The sequence below is a fragment of the Brachyhypopomus gauderio genome, unplaced genomic scaffold (genome assembly GCF_052324685.1).
Source record: "Brachyhypopomus gauderio isolate BG-103 unplaced genomic scaffold, BGAUD_0.2 sc56, whole genome shotgun sequence".
NCBI classification, from domain to species: Eukaryota; Metazoa; Chordata; class Actinopteri; order Gymnotiformes; family Hypopomidae; genus Brachyhypopomus; species Brachyhypopomus gauderio.
This window is the reverse complement of record NW_027506879.1, coordinates 1190816-1211263: the sequence shown is the minus strand read 5'-3', so window position 1 is coordinate 1211263 and position 20448 is coordinate 1190816. Positions and strand designations below refer to the sequence as shown.

General features: G+C 43.6%; 1 long non-coding RNA gene across 3 annotated transcripts in view; it reads left to right on the top strand.

Moving 5' to 3' along the window:
• Nucleotides 1-20088, top strand: part of LOC143488865 (uncharacterized) — a 52211-nt gene extending 32123 nt beyond the window's left edge. For all 3 annotated transcript variants that reach the window (XR_013124558.1, XR_013124556.1, XR_013124557.1), the window contains one exon: nucleotides 18761-20088. This is a non-coding gene — a long non-coding RNA (uncharacterized LOC143488865). The remainder of the gene's footprint in view (nucleotides 1-18760) is intronic.
• Nucleotides 20089-20448: the final 360 nt, after the last annotated feature.

The window sequence follows — 20448 nt, the reverse complement described above, 5'->3', positions numbered from 1 at the left end:
CAGATTCAGTATTCACCCTTCGGTAAAAAGCCTGATTCAACAATATTCCACCTTTTCCCACAATCAGAGCCTCGGTTCAAATCATGATGGTGCCCCATTTCATAATTCATAATTAATCAATATATTCACTACACCAGTGTGTTCTCCTTCTACAGTTCTTCTTCTACAGGAACAGTGTGATCTACTTTTACAAGATCAGAATGTTTTCCTCCTACATGAGAAAGTTTGAAATTATTTTTCAACTAAAATATACTACAACATAAAATATACAACATATATGTTTGTGATGTTCAGACATGGAGGCACATATTGGACCAATGTAGGGCCATCTAAGCAGATTTTATGCTGAGGAAAATGAGTGAGGGGAAACATTCCACGTCCTTCAGGAGTTCACATCACCTCAGAGGCGTGGGGCATGGGCTTACTTTCCTAATAATCAGGCTTAATTAATGCCTGAGCCATAGACAAGAACAGTAGCAGATCACCACAAAGATGACCGGTCCTGAGTGACTTCCTCACACACTCACTCTGCTCTTGTAGCGTTCTTTCAGTTTTTGTATCAATTTTGCTCTCTCTTACACACACACACACACACACACACACACACACACACACACACACACACACACACACACACACACACACACACACAGAAAGAGAAACTGAAGTCTACCAAAGGAAACTGGTAATTTCAGCACCCCCACAACCCTCCTCACCTCTCTTCCCCCTCCTCCCTCCATCCCTACTCACCCCCTCACCCACTCCTCACCACCCCTCAGCGCGCAGAGAGATGTGTTCAGTTTTTCCCCAGTGCGACTCATCGACGGACTGCTTGGCCCTGCTCGTCCATATTGTCCCTTTTCTTTGTAAGTAATGCAAGAGAGCTTGTAATGGTCCTCATTTATGTATGTATGGTCCTGTAGAGCCTCAGGTTGTGCAAAATAAACCAAATAGTTTCATACTGCCTACAAGACTATGCGCTTGTTTTCGCCCTCCTCCTTGTGCCTCGTGTCTCATCCCCTAAGCACGGCTACAAGCTCCCTTCTATCTGGGTTGAAGTGGAGAGTTGATGCTCAATCCCCAAAGCATTACAACTAGCACCCGAACATTGTTTCTCTCTGTGAACTTGGTCTAATTGTGAGCGGCTACTGTAATATACCAGCTGTAAACAGACTGAACCAACAATGGCCTTTAGCGTTCATTATATAGGTCTCCACAGTACTCTCCTGTTGTCCAGAAAAGTGGGGAGGGTAAAGTGACATGACATTCCTTGCAACTATTCAGTTAAAGTATTAATTCTATGGCATTATTTGCTTGATATAATTACTGTTGCATTGCTGTGCTGTAGTTGTTATTTTGCTGAGTGGATGTATGTGTAAACAGTAGTCTGTATATTGTTTTGCTACGTTAAATGTTAGTTTTAAACTACAATGGTTCATTTTTTTGTGTGTGTGTGGAAAAGGGCATCTCACCCAGACTTATATTTCAGTCTGGACGATTGGCCTACAGAGTTTGATTCTGAGTATAAGCATAGAGCATCAGACCTGACCAGAGCAGAACTTAAAAAAACAACTAAAACACTTAGAAGCTGAAATAGCGACATTGCAAGACTGTCTTGTCAAATCACTTGATATACAGCAGACTCTCTTTAGTTACTGGGAACAGGCTGTTAGCTCAGCAAAAGCCCCTTGTGCTGCTACTTCCGGAGATAGACCTCGAGTGGCTACTTCTACTCCACACTAGGATAGACAGAGATAATCAGCACCGGATCACAGCTCCAATTCTTCCAAATTATTCACTAGATCTGAGTCATACAACCAAAGACCTTATGGCAGTCCTTCACCAAACAAAACTTGAGCCTCCTTTGTTCAGCGGAGAAGGTGATGTTAACATGAGCCTCCTGTGTTCAGCAGAGAAGGTGATGTTAACATGAGCTTCCTGTGTTCACTGGAGAAGGTGATGTTAACATGAGCCTCCTGTATTTACTGGAGAAGGTGATGTTAACATGAGCCTCCTGTATTTACTGGAGAAGGTGATGTTAACATGAGCCTCCTGTGTTCACTGGAGAAGGTGATGTTAACATGAGCCTCCTGTATTTACTGGAGAAGGTGATGTTAACATGAGCCTCCTGTATTTACTGGAGAAGGTGATGTTAACATGAGCCTCCTGTGTTCAGCAGAGAAGGTGATGTTAACATGAGCTTCCTGTGTTCAGCGGAGAAGGTGATGTTAACATGAGCCTCCTGTGTTCAGCAGAGAAGGTGATGTTAACATGAGCCTCCTGTGTTCACTGGAGAAGGTGATGTTAACATGAGCCTCCTGTGTTCACTGGAGAAGGTGATGTTAACATGAGCCTCCTGTGTTCACTGGAGAAGGTGATGTTAACATTAGCCTCCTGTGTTCACTGGAGAAGGTGATGCTAACATGAGCCTTCTGTGTTCAGCGGAGAAGGTGATGTTAACATGAGCCTCCTGTGTTTACTGGAGAAGGTGATGTTAACATGAGCCTCCTGTGTTCACTGGAGAAGGTGATGTTAACATTAGCCTCCTGTGTTCACTGGAGAAGGTGATGCTAACATGAGCCTCCTGTATTCACTGGAGAAGGTGATGTTAACATGAGCCTCCTGTGTTCACTGGAGAAGGTGATGTTAACATGAGCCTCCTGTGTTCAGCAGAGAAGGTGATGTTAACATGAGCCTCCTGTGTTCAGCGTATAAGGTGATGTTAACATGAGCTTCCTGTGTTCAGCATATAAGGTGATGTTAACATGAGCTTCCTGTGTTCACTGGAGAAGGTGATGTTAACATAAGCCTCCTGTGTTCACTGGAGAAGGTGGTGTTAACTTGAGCCTCCTGTACTCACTGGAGAAGGTGATGTTAACATGAGCCTCCTGTGTTCAGCAGAAAAGGTGATGTTAACATGAGCCTCCTGTGTTCACTGGAGAAGGTGATGTTAACATGAGCTTCCTGTGTTCGGTGGAGAAGGTGATGTTAACATGAGCCTCCTGTGTTCAGCGTATAAGGTGATGTTAACATGAGCCTTCTGTGTTCAGCAGAGAAGGTGATGTTAACATGAGCCTCCTGTGTTCAGCGGAGAAGGTGATGTTACCATGAGCCTCAGCGGAGAAGGTGAATCCAGGAGGCTCTTTACAGGATTTACAAGATTAACAAGCATATGAGTCCAGATCCCTAATGAGCAAGCCAAAGGCGAGTAGCAAGGAAAAACTCCCTATGATGGTGGGGATTAGGAAGAAACCCCAGGAGGACCAAGACTCAAAAGGGAACCTATCCTCCATTGGGCGGCCCATACCTGTCAGAGCCTCAAATGAGTTAATAGATGTGGTTGATTTTACAGTAAAATCTGTATTATATATTGTGGCTACTCCACCTCCATGCCCTGTGATACGGGGCTGATGTACATAACTGTATCCAGGAGGAGCTGCTTCATTAAAACTTAGATATTCGTCTACTCTAGCCCATGTCTCTGTTAAACAGAGAGCATTTAGTCTGTTATCTGAGATTATTTTGTTTACTATCACAGCTTTTGATGCAAGCGATCTAATGTTTAGAAGTCCTAGCCTTAGCTTAACATTGCTGCTCACTTCATGTTGATTATTTAATTTAATTTTAATTAGATTTTTAAAACATATCGCCCTGTTATTCCTATACCTGCCACGGCTAACAGACACAGTCTCAATGGTTTTGGGTCACAGGTTTGCTACACATGGTGCTGATGTGAGAGCAAGTATGCATCCTGGTAAACAGCCAGAAAATCTCAGAGGAGGTAGAACAATTTGCAGAGGCAATCCTCTCTCCAGAACTTAAGCCTGCCTCTCTCAAATCTTGATTCACCACCAAGCTCACCTGTTCATGGTCATGTGGAAGACATTTCTTTTACTGCATCATGGAACACACCATTCAGGGTGAAAGTCAACTTTAATGCTATGGTTCTGGATGCCACTCTAGACACAGGGGCTTCATTGTCAGCTGTAAGAGCAGACCTGATACAGTAATCACACAATAAGTCTCACCCATTCAGCTTGCAGATGGCACATTCTGCAATCCCATTGGAATCACATTGCTGACCATAGGCTTTATGGGCAAATGTTTCTACCATTGCTTCATCATCCTCCCAGCCCTCTCTGCCCCTTTAATTTTGGCCATGGGTTTTATGCTGTGAGCCACTGTTAGCGTACATATCCCGTCCAGAACTGGTGTTGTGGATAATTCACCCAGGTACCCTGATGGCTCTAAAATCGAGGATTTTGTGGAGGATGACCTTGAAGTGGAAAATGGATGTCTCACCAGTAGCTCTATGTGAAAAAAATCAAGAGTGCCTGCTTAGAAGTAGACGACAAACTAAAGAATCTCCTGGAGAGCTTTAGCCACATGTTTGACGGCCATCTTGGGAACACATCACATCATCGAACATGCTATCGATACAGCTGATGCAAAACCCGTTAACCTACCCCCATATCGTTCCTCCCTGGCAAAGAAGCATACAATTGAGGAACTAGTCAAAACAATGCTACAAGATGGAATTATAGATCCTTCTGATCCTTGGGCAGCACCTGTGGTTATTGTAAATTATTGTAAATTCCTCGCCAAGGGGAAGTTTATCACCACTTTAGACCTTGCCCGAGGCTACTGGCAAGTTTCTGTAGAAAAGGAGTCGAGACCCAAGACAGCGTTCATCTTACATTGTGGCCTATTCCAGTTCTGGGTTCTTTCGGTTTACAAAATGCCTCCGCAACATTCCAAGGGCTTGTGATGATGTAGATCAGGGGTGCTCATTAAGTCGAGCGCAATCGCGAAGGAAGTGTCGGTCGATAGCGAAGGAATGTGCGTAGATCGCGTGACATTAAAAAGTAGTAGATGAATCACCCATCTGCACTGACGGTTGTATTTTGATTGACATTCATGGTAGCCAATCTGCAATCCGCGCAACAAATTACGTCCCCCCCCTTCAACAAATCAAAAAATTTGTTTGCCACCTCACAACCCCCAAACCCCCGGTAGATCTTTCTGACTTGGTCATCTTATAAGACTTGTGGGCACCCCTGATGTAGACCTATACACCTACACATCACCAATAGACATATGACTATGATTATGATTGTGATTATGATTGTGATTATGATTTATGAGTATGCTTACCTGTGACCAGTCTGTATCCATCTGACTAAAAATAAGAGTTAAAAATTCGGGCTTTTACTTACCTGGGCAGGTGTAACCTCTGCAGAAGAGGAGGGACGAACTTAAACTGTATAAAAGTGATTGTATATGCATGTGCACATGTAGAGTGGAAATTATGTAAAATGGAACAATGTCATGACATGAAAAGATGTGACCAAAGCTGTTTATTCAATTGTATATTGACAGCAATTAGAATGTTTTATATTCTTTGTCCCCGTTGTACCTGTATCATGAATGGAATGTTCTGTGGGAGGGGCTTATAGAATATAATGGGGTGTAACTAGTAGAGTGGAGGAGGAGCCCGGGAGAGCAGGCTCGAAATGTATGTGATGACGGGATCTATGTGACTTTGCAGTCATCGATCTTTAAACTCTGATTTAATTTAATACTGTTTTATTTCTTTCTATGAACGCGTGTTGTAAATATGTATATAGCTGTAGGTGTCTCAAATAAATGTGCAAAGGAAAAAGGCAAGTTTCGACCTTGAACGGATTTATTCCAGGCCACAAGGCCCCTCGCCACTACCCATAGAGTGCGGCTCCCTCCTCCTATACACCTGAGGGGTTTCGGGTCGCGCTTTATCACACGGCTCATGAACAACTTTCTTGCTGGACTTACATACAAGAGCTGCGTTGTTTACCTGGATGGACATTGTCATTGCCTCACCAGTGTTTGAAGTCAAAGTCAAATTTATTTATATAGCGCTTTTCACAACACATGTTGTCACAAAGCAGCTTTACAATCGTATGGGTCCAGATCCCTAATGAGCAAGCCAGAGGCGACAGTGGCAAGGAAAAACTCCCTATGATGGTGGGGATTAGGAAGAAACCTTGGGAGGACCAAGACTCAAAAGGGAACCCATCCTCCATTGGGGGGCCCGTTAGCACAAGTCTGTGGTGCGCAGGATGGTTCTACAGATAAAGTTAGGGTCCTTGTTCCCCGGCCCAGTAGTCACAGTCCCTTTGTTTGAACAACATCTGGAGAATTTGCAGGAGGTTCTTGCTAGACTCGATTCCGCAGGTCCAGTCAGTTTTGCCTGAAAAAACTCTCTCCTTGGGTACTGTGTTACCCCTTCAGGCATTTTACTGGGCCTGGAAAAAGTGATGGCTGTGGTTGACTTCAATACGCCATGTACAGTGAGACAAGTCAGATAGGACGATACAGTATGCTGAGCCTCTGTTTGCTCTCACGATACATGATTCTCCATTTGACTAGGATGAGAAGTGTGAAATGGCTATTAGTTTTTTTCAACTGTTTACACACAAAATCTTTTCTTCTCACACAATTTTCTGTATGCCCTTCAAACACCATAACCCCACACCAAATCTGCAAAACCATACACTAACTCTCAGTGTCTGACTCAGTTTTCAATTTCCAAACACACATTTTGCAAAACTTTACACACAAGTTTTTACCTAACACACAAATATCAAACAGGAAGTTACTTGATTTCATCTTTCAAAGACAACCTATCAAAATGCCACACTAAATCACCAGTGATTCACTCCCACTCCTCATATGTGTAAGCACTCATTACTTTATTGAACACCAACGAATCATTGGCTAAGTATAGGCCTATAAATAGGTCAAATGTCAAGATGTCTGTTTTGAACCATGAATCCACGAGATCCAGCACCACATAGTCAACGATGCAACTGTTTTCCATAACATGGACACAGTAAGCTTGTCCACTGTCCATCGTGTCCTATACAGGGTCCCATTTGAAAGGAACAGCATCAGAGTGAAGAACCTGAATGATGACTTTGTGAATGTATGTATGCAAAACTAATTCCAGTATATTAGACTTGCACATATCAAGATTTTTGGGTTGTGCACATGTGTGTAAATATATATTCTTGTCTCTTACAGAGAATTTTGGAGATGGATGCAAATGCAAATGTCCGCCATGAGTATATTTATATAGATGAGGTGGACTTGAACCCCACTTAGACCAGGAGAAGGGGGAGAAATGTCATTGGTCAAAGGGCCATTGTGAATGTCCCAGGACAACGTGGGGGAAACATTACAATGTGTGCTGCCATTACCAATAATGGTGTCCTGCATCACCATGCAACACTTGGTCCTTACACCACTGCTCACATCATATCTTTTCTGGATGCAATTCTCAATATTCTTGTCCAAGCTCGGCAGAATCTAGATCAACAAAGTTTTGTGTTCATATGGGACAATGTCAGTTTTCATCTGGCACATCTGGTCCAGAACTGGTTTGTGACACATCCTCACTTCTCTGTTCTGTACCTGCTTCCATATTCACCTTTTCTCAATCCAATTGAGGAGTTCTTCTCCACCTGGCGCTGGCGGGTATATGATCATCGTCCTCATGCTCATATTCCACTTCTTGAGGCGATGGAGGAAGTGTGTGGCGACATTGATGCCTCTATTCAAGGATGGATGCGCCACGCAAGGAGGTTCTTCCCTCAGTGTTTAGCAAGAGAGGACATACAGTAGCCCATACCCTCACCACAGACCAGCCCATACCCTCACCACAGCCCATACCCTCACCACAGACCAGCCCATACCCTCACCACAGACCAGCCCATACCCTCACCACAGACCAGCCCATACCCTCACCACAGCCAACACCCCCCAGCCCATACCCTCACCACAGACCAACACCCCCCAGCCCATACCCTCACCACAGACCAGCCCATACCCTCACCACAGCCCATACCCTCACCACAGACCAGCCCATACCCTCACCACAGCCAACACCCCCCAGCCCATACCCTCACCACAGACAACACCCCCCAGCCCATACCCTCACCACAGCCAACACCCCCCAACCCATACCCTCACCACAGCCAACACCCCCCAACCCATACCCTCACCACAGCCAACACCCCCCAGCCCATACCCTCACCACAGCCAACACCCCCCATACCCTCACCACAGCCAACACCCCCCAGCCCATACCCTCACCACAGCCAACACCCCCCATACCCTCACCACAGCCAACACCCCCCAGCCCATACCCTCACCACAGACCAACACCCCCAGCCCATACCCTCACCACAGACAACACCCCCAACCCATACCCTCACCACAGCCAACACCCCCCAACCCATACCCTCACCACAGCCAACACCCCCCAACTCATACCCTCACCACAGACAACACCCCCCAACCCATACCCTCACCACAGACAACACCCCCCAGCCCATACCCTCACCACAGCCAACACCCCCCAGCCCATACCCTCACCACAGCCAACACCCCCCAACCCATACCCTCACCACAGACAACACCCCCCAGCCCATACCCTCACCACAGACAACACCCCCCAGCCCATACCCTCACCACAGACAACACCCCCCAGCCCATACCCTCACCACAGCCAACACCCCCTATACCCTCACCACAGCCAACACCCCCCAGCCCATACCCTCACCACAGCCAACACCCCCTATACCCTCACCACAGCCAACACCCCCCAACCCATACCCTCACCACAGCCAACACCCCCTATACCAGGGGTGCCCACAGTTTTCAGCTTGCGAGCTACTTATAGACCAAGTCAGAAAGATCTACCAGGGTGGCGGCGAACGTAATTTGTTGAGCGGGGGGGGTGGCGAACGTAATTTGTTGAGTGGATTGCAGATTGGCTACCGTGAATGTCAATCAAAATACAACCGTCAGTGCAGATGTGCGATTCATCTACTACTATTTTATGTGACGCGATGTACGCACATTCCTTCGCGATCGACCGACACGTCCTTCGCGATCGACCGGTCGATCGCGATCGACGTAATGAGCACCCCTGCCCTATACCCTCACCACAGCCAACACCCCCCAGCCCATACCCTCACCACAGCCAACACCCCCCAGCCCATACCCTCACCACAGACCAACACCCCCAGCCCGTACCCTCACCACAGACCAACACCCCCAGCCCGTACCCTCACCACAGCCAACACCCCCCATACCCTCACCACAGCCAACACCCCCCAGCCCATACCCTCACCACAACCAACACCCCCCATACCCTCACCACAGACCATTTTTTAATGTTCAGTGTATAGTCTGTTCCAAAAGTATACCATAGTTCACATATACAGAGGTTTTTATGCACGTTCATAAACACCATGAAGTAAAACAGTAACAAGGTTTATTTATTTTTTGCTTGAGCAGTACACATGGAAATAAAAAGGACAAAAATACTGTACAATATCAGACAAATTTAGGGAGCATCTCGTCTTGTATTTGGGTCTGGCCACAAGATTTCATCAACATCACAGGTGATGTCCTCTTTGGTAAGACAGCGGGGGAAGTATCTTCTTGAGTGACATATCCAGCCCTGACATGCACCCTCATCAATGTCCCCACAAGCTTCCTCCATCACCTGCACAAGTGGTATGTGATGGTGGGGTTGGCGGTCATAAACTTTCCACCTCCATGCCGAAAAAAACTCCTCAATAGGGTTGAGGAAAGGTGAGTATGGTGGGAGGTGAAGCACATCACACAACTGTGGATGTTCGGTCAACCAATGTCGTACTTGTGTAGCACGGTGGAAACTTACGTTGTCCCAGATGACAACGTCCCTGGTCTGTTCTTGTCCATCTTCCTGGTGATGTGGAATGAGTTGTTGTGTAGTGTGTTGAGAAAGGTGATGATGTGAGCAGTGTTGTAAGGACCAAAAGTAGCATGATGATGGACAATACCATTGTGGCAAATGGCTGCACACATTGTGATGTTCCCACCACGCTGCAGGGACACTGACTATGGCACGGTGTCCTATGACGTTTCTTCCTCTGCGTCTTGTTTTGGCAAGGTTGAAGCTTCATCAATATAAAGGAACTTGTGTTCCACTGCTGCAACATCTAGCTCCATTACTCTCTGAAACCAAACATTACAGTATTACAGTACTGTATTTGACCGAATGAAATGGGCATATATCATACTCAACATTGTGTGGCACAGGACACTGGAGTAAAGTATAAGTAAGAGGATAGCAGAGCATACTTGCACATATTCATAGTGCAGTTCCTTCACACTGTCAGAGTTGCACTGAAATGGTGCCCTGTGTAGCTGCTTCATATGCACTTGATGTCTTCTCAGGAGTCGGCCCAGTGCAGATAGGCTCATTGATTGAATGTGGCTGAAAGTGATGTTGTCAGTAATGATGTGCTGTTGTAGTTGTCGTAAAGGTATACTGTTGTTTGATATGACAATGTTCACGATGGCCTCCATGGTCAACCAAAGTGGCCTGGATCTCATCCGTGATGGTTGTTTGTGTTCTTCCTCTTCCTTGTCCTCTTCCTCGTCCTCTACCTCTATGTGAAGTATTAGCCTCCATTGTTGTGCAAACCAAGATTTGCAACTTGTGGCCTCTTTATAGGGATCAAGTTCTGATAACGATTTGTAAAAATTAGCTAGAAGTGTTGTAACGTGTGAGAACTGTGTATGGTATTTTGGTAGGTGAGTGTAGCAGTTGTGTGGCAGTGTTTTCTAAAAGAAACACATGGTTTTCAGTTTTGAATGTTGTGTCTTATGTGAAGAACTGTGTTTAAAGTTTTGCAAAAAGTGTGTTTTAGCATTTCTAAATGAGTGTAAGGCAGAGAATGTGCTTAAGGTTTGGCACACCCGGTCAGTAGATAGGCTACATGGGTTAGTTGTTTCAGAAATTGTGCTATAGTTTTGGTTGAAGTGTGTGCTTTTTCCAAAAGTGTGAGATGTTTTGCCTGTTGTGTGTGTAGCATTGGCTTCTGTGTGTAAAGTTTCGACAAAAGAGACACAGTTTCAGAAATTGTGTCTTAGCAACTGCAAAAAACTGTATATAGTGCTTTTTACAACAGTTGTTGTCACAAAGCAGCTTTACAAGTGCCGAGTCATAGCCCCCAGTGAGCAAGCCAAGGGCGACAGTGGCAAGGACAAACTCCCTAAGGGCATGAGGAAGAAACCTTGAGAGGAACCGAGACTCAAGACTCATCCTCCTCTGACCAACGCTGGTCACCATACCAATGACAACAATTTACACAGAAGAACAATTTAGACATGTAAGGGATAATGTCCATTTTGGTGTAGGCATATCCGGTTAGGCAGGAGGTGGCTGGCCCAGGATGGATCTCTGGAAAAGGCTTGTCTCTCCTCATCTCAGTGTTCCTCGAGAAAATGAAACAGGGAAAATTAGCTCTGTATAAGGACATATACAGGACAGATGAGACTATAAACATTTCTGGAGCATGGCAGCAACTTCAGAAACAAAAGAACTGATTCTGGACTTCAGGAAGGGTAGGACTGATCCAGCCCCGCTTCTCATAAACGGAGTCTGTGTGGAAAGGGTCAGCTCAATCAGGTTCCTGGGTGTGCAGATCACCGACAGCCTCACCTGGACTGCAAACAGTAACGGTGGTGAAGAAAGCCCAGCAGCAACTCCACTTCCTGAGAGTTCTAAAGAGGAACAAGATGGAGGAGAAACTGCTGGTGCTCTTTTACAGCTCCATCATCGAGAACATCCTCGTGTATTGCATCACAGCATGGTACGGAGGGTGCTCAGTGGCAGATAAAAAAGCGCTGCAGAGGGTGACCAACACAGCCCAGGGGATCACTGGGTGTTCCCTGCCCAACCTGGAGGACATTGCCACCTCTCGCTACCTCAGAAGGGCGGTCAGCATGACCAAGGACTCATCCCACCCCAGCAATCACCTGTTTAACCTGTTACCCTCAGGCAGACGGTACAGGTTGCACAAAACTCATACAAGTAGGCTCAGGGACAGCTTTTACCCTAGAGCCATCACTGCACTAAATTCAACATGTAAATAACAGCAATATGTAAATTCCCAATCCTTGTGCAATACAACCCATGTAAAATACTTCCCACGTGCATTATATGTAAAAATAACAATGTAAATAGCTTGTGCAATATCCAACATATCACGTAAGCATTCCACTGAACCAGTTGTATATTTGGATCGTTTTATGTCATTGTGTGTATTTATTGTCTGTTTTGTTTGTATTTATTGTCCCAACAAGCACCTTGGAGTAGAAGCAAATTTCATCGTAATGCAAATTACAATGACCATAAAGGCGATTCGGATTCTAAGATGAGGAAGGGCGTGATGTTGTGGTCGCATATGCAAGCTGTGCCCTCCACAAAGCTGAAAATGTATACTCCACCCTGGAAAAGGAGTGTTCAGTGGCTAATGGTCACCTTGGATGCCTAATGTCCCCCAATCTGTCAGCAAGACATGCTAGGTGGTCCATATTGCTCCAAGATTTCGAATTTAGTGTGGTCCACAAGCCGGGTCCACAGAACAAGGTGCCCGATGCTTTATCACACAACCCTAGACCCGTGGAGGTGATGAAATGGATATACCACCCGACTGTTATTGGCGGCCTGGAGCTCCGTGCCCTAACACCCCTCATGCCCACTGATACGACACCTGCAGTTGGAAGACCTAACAACTGGTGAATTACTGCGCAACGTCAAACATGCTCCTGATGTGTCCGAGCGGGAAGAAACCCAAAGGTACAGTGTTTACGATGATGTATTGTTGTTGTTCTTGCTTGTGTGTGTGTATAGTTGTTATTTTTGAGTGTATGTGTGTGTGTATAGTTGTGCTTGGGTGTGTGTGTGTGTATGTGTGTGTATAGTTTGTTCTCTATGCCATGTCTCATTGTGCTTGTGCCGTTGTATCAGCTCAACTAAAAGGGCTACAATGGAAGACTTTATAAATGAATAAACACAGCTATCTTCCACAATTGTGTCCACCAACTCTCAATCTACTAGTCTCTCACACTTTTCACATTCACCACACATAATTTAAGATGCTTTTGGTTATCTTCACTTTTTTTTATTTTAAAATATATTTTATAATGGACTAACTTGCAAACTGTTTATTTTTTATTGGAACTTACCACATCACAAAAGTTACAAACCTCCAAACGTGACCTACACAGACTTTTAAGCTGTAGAACTACTACTAGAGTTAATTTAGTACCTCTACACACAGACATGGACACGCTGTGGTGTAACAGGCATGTTGAGACATTTCAGAAGCTTATTTTTTCTGTCTCCAAAAGTGAAGTGTGAATCTCACAGAATGACCCCCTGTGTTGCAAACATAAAAAAGACATACATGCTTACTCAAGTGAAACGTGACTTCATTATATTTAGATAAATTGACTATAACATGTGCTCACACACGAGCGTGCACACACACACACACACACACACACACACACACACACACACACACACACACACACACACACACACACACACACACACACACAGGCCTCTATACTAAGATAACCACTTTACAGTACCACTTTACAGTTAACTTTGACATCTAACATCAGATTAAATGGTGAGTGGTGACTTCAATATGTGACTTCAATATGCCAAGGTTGCTGTGAGTATATACTGCTTTGAGTATTTCATAAACTTCTGATATCCTGAGATGTTTATGCACAACAGTGTCAGTAGTTCATAGTCTGTAGTTCAGAAGCTGATGTTTGTGTGCTGTTCTGATGAATCTTGATTCCTTTGGTCATATGTGACTTGTGTATTTGTCTGTATTTTGTGTAATCTGTGTGTTAACGGGCCGCCCAATGGAGGATGGGTTCCCTTTTGAGTCTTGGTTCTCCCGAGGTTTCTTCCTATTCCCCACTATCTTAGGGAGTTTTTCCTCGCCACTGTCGCCCTTGGCTTGCTCATTAGGGTTCTGGACCCGTAGTATTGTTAACCTTTTAAATCCTGTAAGGCGCTTTGTGACAACATGTGTTGTGAAAAGCGCTATACAAATAAACTTTGATTGATTGATTGATTGATATGCTTACAGTAAAGTCACAATTTGGCAAACCCAGTTTCAAACCATCGGACCCACCTAGCTTGTGTGAGCAGGTCAGGTAGCCGCTGCTGGTTTAATGGTAGGGGTGTAGACAAGACCTCTTATCACCAAGCACATCATCTCATACTGGATTAAAGACCATGATGATGAACTTTGGATTAACCATGAACCATGATGATCTACCTTTGGATTAACAGGAAAATGGATAGTGCTAAAACATTGGATTATAGCAAAAAAAGAAAGCTGGATTATAGTATAATAGGAAAATGGCTAATTGTAAAACAAGGAGATGGATTGCAGAAAAAGAGGAAGCTGGATTATTGTAAAACAGGAAGTTCAGAGCATGGCTGTGCTGCTGTAATGATGAGACGTGAGTGTGTGCACATGGAGAGAAGTGAAGAGCTTCTGTTGTGCTGACTGTAAACGGGGATCCACCCAGTACTAAACCACATTCACTTTGCTCCACGTGGCCAAAGGCTTTTAGTGTCATTCTGAGCTGAATTTAACAGGTCAAATTCACTGGTGCAGAGCAAGAGAGTCTGTATAAGGGCACAGAGAAGGAATTCAAGAATACAGAAGTCCAGGGGTTCATCAAGGTGTTTTTTCTCCACTGAAACATTTGCATGTGCTTTGGCCCTCTCCATCCCTATGAAACGGAGAAACAGAAACGTGTGTGTGTGTGTGTGTGTGTGTGTGTGTGTGTGTGTGTGTGAGTGTGCGTGTGTGTGTATGTGTGTGTGTGTGTGTGTGTGTGTGTGTGTGTGTGTGTGTGTGTGTGTGTGTGTGTGGGTTATGAGCAGCTCATCAGGCAGAGTTTTTCCTTCATTAGACAGAGTGGCACTCTGCACAGAGCTGTTATGGATCGCGACTTTTCGGGAAAGCACTGGTTCAGCATGACTTTAACTTTCAAACATCAGCCAGAACCTGTTGTAGCCTGCCTATCTCACCCATCCCCTGTCTCACCCCTCCCCCGTCTCACCCATCCCCCTGTTGCCAACCGCAGCTTTTGAACGTAACCTTAATTGAAGCGACTCTGAGGAAACTGACTCAAAGCATTTTGGACCGAACCATCCAACTTGTTCCATCCTGTTCTGTTTACAGTGAGTAATTACTTGTTTATGAGCAACACAATGCAATGTGTTGCTTCTTGGGTGTGAAGCAAGGCCTCAAGTTCTTCCAGGAAGAGGGGATCAAAGTCTTCAACATAAAAGCCTTTCAGATCATAGCTTCACATCTCCCAAAATCAAAGGGGTTCATTTCAACTTTAGCACTCAGAAATTAAAGCTGTTGGTTTTCCACACAGCGACAGCTGTGATGTAGGCCTTGTGGTTGCAATGTGCTTATCTCCAGGAGTGTAAGGGAACCTTTAAAACACAGTGCTCATTGCTGTGGGCTTCAACACTCTTTTATTACCTATAGAACAAGGATGGAAGGCATGGCTGACCACATTTACTACACTCATTACACTTACCACACTTACTACACTTACTACACTCATTACACTTACCACACTCATTACACTTACCACACTCATTACACTTACTACACTCATTACACTTACCACACTTATTACACTTACTACTCATTACACTTACTACACTTACTACACTCATTACACTTACTACACTTACCACACTCATTACACTTACTACACTCATTACACTTACTACACTTACTACACTTACTACACTCATTACACTTACCACACTTACTACACTTACTACACTCATTACACTTACCACACTTACTACACTCATTACACTTACTACACTTACCACACTACACTCATTACACTTACTACACTTACCACACTCATTACACTTACTACACTCATTACACTTACTACACTTACTACACTCATTACACTTACTACACTTACTACACTCATTACACTTACTACACTCATTACACTTACTACACTTACCACACTTACCACACTCATTACACTTACTACACTCATTACACTTACCACACTTACTACACTTACTACACTCATTACACTTACTACACTTACCACACTCATTACACTTACTACACTCATTACACTTACTACACTTACTACACTCATTACACATTACTCATTCGCCCGTGCGGCGAAAATGACGTAATCACAGTGGCACCGCCCGTGCGCGAGGGCCTCACACGCTGTTGATTCGCGAGATCACCTCTCGAATTTTGTAACTTCAAAACTTGTAACTTTGTAGCTTCAGCGCAATGAACAAAGTCATGTTTGCAGGGTTCATACACCTTTATAAGGTGGAATTAAAGCACTTGTAAAGGTCCATTTCAATATTTCCCAGCATGATAAACTTATAAATATTTATAAATATATAAATATTTATGTATAAATATTTGTACATATACTCAAAATGATTCGAAATAATTCACTTTTTATCACATTACTTAATGGTGGTTTATTTTCAAAACGCCCAATCTTAACGTCTTCACGTTCTCTCATGTTTCGTCCTGGAATTACAAGAGGCTCGTATTTGTTAACGTAATACAGGAGAATTGTTCAGTCAGATAGATATTTGGTGTGAAACGAAGCAGTTACAATTTCAAGCATTTTCAAGTACTTTAGCCTACATTCCAGCACGTTTCAAACCTGGAACACAATGCAACATTAAAATGCGTCAGGTAAATGTTTTTCCTTTCTTTTCTGCGCTCCAGATTTCTGTTTATTTTAACTATCCACCACTGTATTTCCCGCTGTTGGGCGGGTACCAGCCGGCTACGGTCAGTGCTGGATCAAACCATTTTTCAGTGGGAGGTGGGGGTGTATGCATATGGAAAATATGCAGATAGGTAAAAAACATATATATTTTAGCCATTGAGCTTATTTTGAGGACAGAATTTTATATTAATGAACAGACCCGGTTGTCCCCCCCTGTCGACGGGGCTGCACTTACTACACTTCTACACTTACTACACTTACTACACTCATTACACTTACTGCACTTACTACACTTACTACACTCATTACACTCATTACACTTACTACACTTTCTACACTCATTACACTTACTACACTTACTACACTCATTACACTTACTACACTCATTACACTTACTACACTTACTACACTCATTACACGTACTACACTCATTACACTTTCCACACTTACTACACTCATTACACTTACTACACTTACCACACTTACCACACTCATTACACTTACTACACTTACCACACTTACCACACTCATTACACTTACCACACTTGCTACACTCATTACACTTACTGCACTTACTACACTCATTACACTTACTACACTTACTACCTTTCTCTTCTCTCCCCTCTCTCTCTTCACCCCCCTCTCTCTCTTCTCTTCCCTCTCTCATTCATTCCCTCAGTCACTCACATGTAGGCAGGTAACTCTTCGAAAAAGAATGAGACAAAATGCGCAGCTGCACATAACACACAGGGAACATTACAAGTGCTTCACGCGGAGATGGGATTTATTAACGCTATGGTGGTTTTGTTCCATGCACAGTGAAATGAGAAATGCCTTATGGGTAGAAATTGCTGTTAGATTAGAGATTCATGTGCTCATTATTGACTATGTCACTTTGTTTTGTCTGTGTACACACAGAAGAATCTAGTGGTGCCTGAACATTTACATGATGTATCAGAATGAGGGCAAAGCCACACTGCTGAGTCTCTGTGGTCATGTCCATCCAGAAGACACCTCACCCATATCATTCACTCTAAAGGGTTATTTCTGTATGGAAAACATGAATTGTTTTTTGAAAAATCATTTCTCATGATAAATAATAATGTTTAGAATGTAATACATGTGGTCCTATTTTTTCTCCCAAATGTCACTGGATTCTCTGAACTGCAGACAGATGCATGTTTTGAAAACTCCATTAGGTTGTCTTATTGACAAAAAACCCTTTAGACTCCGAGTACCATATATGGGCATAAGAGCAGAATCATGACATCAGTGGCCCTAAAATCTGGAGGACCAGTGAATCTCAGTGACGTTGCAGCAGTGAACCAGACCACATGAATTATGCCAGTTTCTAAGGCATTTTTGCTGGCTGCTGTGTAATTATGCACTCAACTTTCAGTCGTACAAAATGTAATAAAAAATTTTTGATTTATTGTTATTTACTATTATTACTTAAGACAGCAATCACCGATATAAATATAAAATATTATGTCTTGATAAAGATGCATAACTTTGATTTAATGGTACCTTTTACGTAGCCAAATTTTCAGTTTCAAAGAATCATAAACCAACAAAAAGACTATAATAACAATCCAAAACAACAAGTGGTTAAAATATGATGTAAAGATAATTTTATATTCAGGCAATAAAAAATGTGAATTAAGGAAGCTGAATTATATGGCATTATAAATTCAGGGCACATCAAATACTCCATTATGTGAATACTAGTGTAGGTCTGACCATCCCCCAGCACTTTAGCTCTAGAAAACTCCCTTCTTACATAGTTAAAAAATCACTCAATTTGATGTTTGTCTTTTAAGACAGCAAGATTGTCTTAAAATAGAAAACTGAAATGCAGACCATATTCATTAAAATTACATAAAAATTATAATCCAATAACATTGAAAAGTTACATACAAAATCTCCCTCAACCTTTGGTGAAAATGCCTTGTATTCAGGTAAAAATGACTTGCGCTGTTCCACTGCCTGTTTTTACCCACACTAATAGAGGATCAGTCAATCAGTGTCTGCACATAAGACATGTCTTATTGTACGCTGAACTTGCTGTCTATCATGTCTCCAGTTACAGATTAGGAGAGACGTGCAGGCCTTAATGGCTGGTCTTAAATGACCCTGAAGGTTGAAGAACCTCATGCCAAGCCAGACGAATCACTTCACTCAGGAGCAGAGCACCTGGGAGCACACCAAACCCTGCATGAGCTTTGTCCACCAAGTGCCACATCCATCACAGCTCAGACTCTGCCTGAGCAGCTAAATGACAAAGCAAATCCTTTATTCATCCATCCATCATCCATCCATCCATCCATCCATCCTTCCATCCATCCATCCATCCATCCATCCATCCATCCATCCATCCATCCTTCCATCCATCCATCCATCCATCCATCCATCCATCCATCCATTCTCATTCGCTTATACGGGTGCAGGTCACAGGGGCAGTAGCCTAAGCAAAGAGGCCCAGGTTTCTCTCTCCCCAGCCACCTCCTCTACCTCTCCTGGGGGGATACCGAGGTGTTCCCAGGACAGCCGAGAGATATAATCTCTCCAGTGTGTCCTTTTCCCTCCCAGGTGGACATACCTGGAACACCTCACCATGGAAGCACCCAGGTGGCATCTGGACCAGATGCCCAAATCACCTCAACTGGCTCCACTCTACATGGAGAATCAATGACTCTACTCCCAGTCTCTCCCAGATAACCGTGCTCCATACCTTATCTCTAAGGGAGAGCCTGGACACCCTGCAGAGAAAACTCATTTCAGCCGCTTGTATTAGCGATCTTAATTAAATCCTTAATTCAACCAATCAGAAACATTAATGCAGCATTACAACACATTTCTGACTTATTTGTGTGTGAACATGGACAGTTAAAGTTACAGTTAAAGTTACAGTTAAAGTGAGCAGTGAGCAAAATTTTCACCCAGACCTCATAGCGAGATGTTCATGGAGTTTCAGCAAGACATGTTTGACATGCAACTCTAAGACCCAGAACTTCCACCGTAACGTAACGATGCAGAAATGATGTGACAACATGTTCAAACAGAGATTATTTATTAAGCACCATGTACAGTACAATTCATATTGAGAAGGTCAACACAGACAAAAATATGGTTCTGGGAAAAATGCCAGCTCCATGCAAAATGTATGCAGGATATGATACTGAGAGAGAAACTCTGACATATTTATAAACTGGTTCACTCCCAAACCTAATTGATATGTGGATAAACATTGCTCAAGCTGGCAAAGCACTTGCACTTGGCTCTTGTTATATCTAAGTATCTGATGTGTCGATGTTGTGATCATGGCTCGTATTTGAGTGTGTGTGTGTGTGTGTATCGACATAAATGTTCATTGTTATGTAAAATAAACGTGTTTGTTGCATCATCACCTTGGTCTTGGCATCCCTCCAAATCCCCCAATAACACAAATAAGACAAAATCACAATGACCTCCAATGATTTTATTATTACAAAGAAAATTTTGCAATCGTGTACCTGACAATTGCAAAAGAAAACCTCTAGCCAAGGGATTAGATCGGCTAAGGTAAGAGGGTTGTATTTATGTGCTGTGATGGTTCATGCCAGTGTTAATAAGCAACCTTATTTATCCAAAGAGTAGGAGGTAGATGATGGACAACTGATCGACCTCCACCCACTGGATCACTGTGCCTGGACTACTGGCTGTTGGCCCTATCACAAAAGGAGGAATGAATTCTTGCAGCTGGTTTCTGACAGTCATCGTTGGTCCATAGCA